Source organism: Dendropsophus ebraccatus, unplaced genomic scaffold, assembly GCF_027789765.1.
Source record: "Dendropsophus ebraccatus isolate aDenEbr1 unplaced genomic scaffold, aDenEbr1.pat pat_scaffold_1478_ctg1, whole genome shotgun sequence".
NCBI lineage: Eukaryota > Metazoa > Chordata > Amphibia > Anura > Hylidae > Dendropsophus > Dendropsophus ebraccatus.
The window spans coordinates 1-5760 of record NW_027208899.1 but is presented as its reverse complement, the minus strand read 5'-3'; positions in this window follow the sequence as shown (position 1 = coordinate 5760).

The following is a 5760-nucleotide window of genomic DNA, read 5'->3' as shown; positions in this document are numbered from 1 at the left end:
TTCCAAGGTGTCTCTTGTGTACACGGTGAGACTGGTGCGGACAGGGCGAGGAGACACGGATGGCTTCCACTCTCTGGACGATCACAGGGTGCCCCTCAGATGCCAGCTGGCCTGGCACTAGCCACCATCACAGGACAACCTTACACAGTAGTCGGCGCTGGCTTCATTCACGCTGGAGACTGCTGCTTCGCATCGCTCCCCCTAGCACGGCTGTCTGATCAATCCCCTACAGATGCGGACGGCTGTCACTGCCATCAGCTGAGCATCCTTCCTCCGTGCACGCTGCTGCCGGTCCCTCCTCTTGTTTTCACCTCCTTGTGGTGCAGTGAAATAGTACTGATCGCCTGGCAGCCCTGTCCCTTCTGTCTCTTATCTGCAGCCCTCACAAAAGAGGGGGAGGGCAGCTGTGGAGGAGGAGAGGAGGAGGAGGAGGGAGGAGAGGAGCAGCTCACATGGAGCCCGTGCACACCACTGGCTGCTTCACTATTAAAGCTCCTGTGATTAATGCTCTGGCCCCGCCCACTCTCCCAGACGTCACCGGGCCCCGCCCCCTGTGCTCGGTTACCTGTGCTGCATCCTAAATCGCCGGGTCTGCAGCTATTCTGCATCATGTGAGGAGGGGGGAGGATGGAGCTGCTCTCATTGTGTGCCACTGACAGCTTATACCTTCCATATTCCAGCCCTGCCTTGCAGGGGGGCTCCATTTCTTCTCCTTCTGACCCAGTTTCCTATCAGTTATTCCTGGTACCAGTCATGAACACAATGTGCTAGTAGAACTAGGACAGAAATAAAGCATGGCCTTCCAATGCAGACAGACAGCTGGGGTTCTGCAGTCTTCCCATCAGTCTTCCCATTCACTGATGCCCAAACTTCGCTCACAATGAGTCAGAAAGATTGGCAGGGGCAATGTGATATCTTGGACACACAGATGCAGCTGCTATTGCTGGCCGTCCCTGCTGTTTACTCACTCGGGGCACATATCTGTAGTGTCACCCACCTACACTGGGGGCACATATCTGTAGTGTCAGCCGCCTACACTGGGGCACATATCTGTAGTGTCACCCGCCTACACTGGGGGCACATATCTGTAGTGTCAGCCGCCTACAGTGGGGGCACATATCTGTAGTGTCAGCCGCCTACACTGGGGGCACATATCTGTAGTGTCAGCCGCCTACACTGGGGGCACATATCTGTAGTGTCACCCGCCTACACTGGGGGCACATATCTGTAGTGTCACCCGCCTACACTGGGGGCACATATCTGTAGTGTCACCCGCCTACACTGGGGCACATATCTATAGTGTCAGCCGCCTACACTGGGGCATATATCTGTAGTGTCACCCGCCTACACTGGGGGCACATATCTATAGTGTCACCCGCCTACACTGGGGCACATATCTGTAGTGTCAGCCGCCTACACTGGGGGCACATATCTGTAGTGTCAGCCGCCTACACTGGGGGCACATATCTGTAGTGTCACCCGCCTACACTGGGGGCACATATCTATAGTGTCACCCGCCTACACTGGGGCACATATCTGTAGTGTCACCCGCCTACACTGGGGCACATATCTATAGTGTCACCCGCCTACACTGGGGCACATATCTGTAGTTTCAGCCGCCTACACTGGGGGCACATATGTAGTGTCACCCGCCTACACTGGGGGCACATATCTGTAGTGTCAGCCGCCTACACTCGGGGCACATATCTGTAGTGTCCACGCCTACACTGGGGGCACATATCTGTAGTGTCACCGCCTACACTGGGGGCACATATCTATAGTGTCAGCCGCCTACACTGGGGGCACATATCTGTAGTGTCAGCCGCCTACACTGGGGGCACATATCTGTAGTGTCAGCCGCCTACACTGGGGGCACATATCTGTAGTGTCACCCGCCTACACTGGGGGCACATATCTGTAGTGTCACACCTACACTGGGGCACATATCTGTAGTGTCAGCCGCCTACACTGGGGCACATATCTGTAGTGTCACCGCCTACACTGGGGCACATATCTGTAGTGTCACCCGCCTACACTGGGGGCACATATCTGTAGTGTCACCGCCTACACTGGGGCACATATCTGTAGTGTCACCCGCCTACACTGGGGCACATAATCTGTAGTGTCAGCCGCTACACTGGGGCACATATCTGTAGTGTCACCCGCCTACACTGGGGCACATATCTGTAGTGTCAGCCGCCTACACTGGGGGCACATATCTGTAGTGTCACCCGCCTACACTGGGGCACATATCTGTAGTGTCAGCCGCCTACACTGGGGCACATATCTGTAGTGTCACCCGCCTACACTGGGGGCACATATCTGTAGTGTCAGCCGCCTACATGGGGGCACATATCTGTAGTGTCAGCCGCCTACACTGGGGCACATATCTGTAGTGTCAGCCGCCTACACTGGGGCACATATCTGTAGTGTCAGCCGACACATGGGGGCACATATCTGTAGTGTCAGCAGCCTACACTGGGGGCACATATCTGTAGTGTCACCCGCTACACTGGGGGCAATATCTGTAGTGTCAGCCGCCTACAATGGGCACATATCTGTAGTGTCACCCGCCTACACTGGGCACATATCTGTAGTGTCACCCGCCTACAATGGGGGCATATATCTGTAGTGTCACCCGCCTACACTGGGGCACATCTATAGTGTCACCCGCCTACACTGGGGGCACATATCTGTAGTGTCACCCGCCAACACTGGGGCACATATCTGTAGTGTCACCCGCCTACACTGGGGCACATATCTGTAGTGTCACCCACCTACACTGGGGGCACATATCTATAGTGTCACCCGCCTACACTGGGGGCACATATCTGTAGTGTCACCCGCCAACACTGGGGCACATATCTGTAGTGTCACCCGCCTACACTGGGGCACATATCTGTAGTGTCAGCCGCCTACACTGGGGCACATATCTGTAGTGTCACCCGCCTACACTGGGGGCATATATCTGTAGTGTCACCCACCTACACTGGGGGCACATATCTGTAGTGTCAGCCGGCTACACTGGGGCACATATCTGTAGTGTCAGCCGCCTACACTGGGGGCACATATCTGTAGTGTCACCCACCTACACTGGGGCACATATCTGTAGTGTCAGCCGCCTACACTGGGGGCACATATCTGTAGTGTCACCCGCTACACTGGGGCACATATCGGTAGTGTCACCGCCTATAAGGGGGCACATATCTGTAGTGTCAGCCACCTACACTGGGGGCACATATCTGTAGTGTCAGCCGCCTACACTGGGGCACATATCTGTAGTGTCAGCCGCCTACACTGGGGCACATATCTATAGTGTCACCCGCCTACACTGGGGGCACATATCTGTAGTGTCAGCCGCCTACACTGGGGGCACATATCTATAGTGTCACCCGCCCACACTGGGGCACATTATCTGTAGCGTCAGCCGCCTACACTGGGGACATATCTGTAGTGTCACCCCCTACACTGGGGGCACATATCTGTAGTGTCAGCCGACTACACTGGGGCACATATCTGTAGTGTCAGCCGCCTACACTGGGGCACATATCTGTAGTGTCAGCCGCCTACACTGGGGGCACATATCTGTAGTGTCAGCCGGCTACACTGGGGGCACATATCTGTAGTGTCAGCCGCCTACACTGGGGCACATATCTGTAGGTCAGCCGCCTACACTGGGGCACATATCTATAGTGTAACCCGCCTACCACTGGGGGAACATATTCTGTAGTGTCAGCCGGCTACACGGGGCACATATCTGTAGTTGCAGCCGCCTACACAGGGGCACATATCTGTAGTGTCAGCCGCCTACACTGGGGCACATATCTATAGTGTCACCCGCCTACACTGGGGGCACATATCTGTAGTGTCACCCACCTACACTGGGGCACATATCTGTAGTGTCAGCCGCCTACACTGGGGGCACATATCTGTAGTGTCAGCTGCCTACACTGGGGCACATATCTGTAGTGTCACCTGCCTACACTGGGGGCACATATCTGTAGTGTCAGCCGCCTACACTGGGGGCACATATCTGTAGTGTCAGCGCCTACACTGGGGGCACATATCTGTAGTGTCAGCCGACTACACTGGGGGCATATATCTGTAGTGTCACCCGCCTACACTGGGGCACATATCTGTAGTGTCACACGCATACACTGGGGGCACATATCTGTAGTGTCAGCTGCCTACACTGGGGGCATATATCTGTAGTGTCACCCGCCTACACTGGGGGCACATATCTGTAGTGTCAGCCGCCTACACTAGGCACATGATCTGTAGTGCCACCCGCTACACTGGGGCAATATCTGTAGTGTCAGCCGCCTACACTGGGGGCACATATCTGTAGTGTCAGCCGCCTACACTGGGGCACATATCTGTAGTGTCAGCCGCTACACTGGGGGCACATATCTGTAGTGTCAGCCGCCTACACTGGGGGCACATATCTGTAGTGTCAGCCGCCTACACTGGGGGCACATATCTATAGTGTCACCCGCCTACACTGGGGGCACATATCTGTAGTGTCAGCCGCCTACACTGGGGGCACATATCTATAGTGTCACCCGCCTACACTGGGGGCACATATCTGTAGTGTCAGCCGCCTACACTGGGGCACATATCTGTAGTGTCAGCCGCCTACACTGGGGCACATATCTATAGTGTCACCCGCCTACACTGGGGGCACATATCTGTAGTGTCAGCCGGCTACACTGGGGGCACATATCTGTAGTGTCAGCCGCCTACACTGGGGCACATATCTGTAGTGTCAGCCGCCTACACTGGGGCACATATCTATAGTGTCACCCGCCTACACTGGGGGCACATATCTGTAGGGTCAGCCGGCTACACTGGGGGCAATATCTGTAGTGTCAGCAGCCTACACAGGGCACAATCTGTAGTGTCAGCCGCCTACACTGGGGCACATATCTATAGTGTCACCCGCCTACACTGGGGGCATATCTGTAGTGTCACCCGCCTACACTGGGGCACATATCTGTAGTGTCACCCCCCTACACTGGGGGCACATATCTGTAGTGTCAGCCGCCTACACTGGGGCACAATCTGTAGTGTCAGCCGCCTACACTGGGGGCACATATCTGTAGTGTCAGCCGACTACACTGGGGGATATATCTGTAGTGTCACCCGCCCTACACTGGGGCACATATCTGTAGTGTCACCCGCATACACTGGGGCACATATCTGTAGTGTCAACTGCCTACACTGGGGGCATATCTGTAGTGTCACCCGCCTACACTGGGGGCACATATCTGTAGTGTCAGCCGCCTACACAGGGGCACATATCTGTAGTGCCACCCGCCTACACTGGGTCACATATCTGTAGTGTCAGCCGCCTCACTGGGGGCACATATCTGTAGTGTCAGCCGCCTACACTGGGGCAAATATTATAGTGTCAGCCGCCTACACTGGGGGCACATATCTATAGTGTCAGCCGCCTACACTGGGGCATTAGGAGGTTCTGTTTACATTGCAGGAACACACAAAACAGCTGCATCTTGTGGGCTGATTCTGTAAATGAATTATGCCCCCCTCCCCTTCCCCACCAATGCCTCCCCTTCCCAACCAATGACTCAGGTACCGACACACACAATATATTAACAATCAGGGCCCATTCTAGCTTTTCTGCTGCTGAGCTGAAAATTAAAATGCTCCCCCCACCCCATTAATAATAGTAATCAACTGCAACATCATATATACAGTCATGGCCAAAAGTTTTTGAGAAACGACACAAATATTATATTT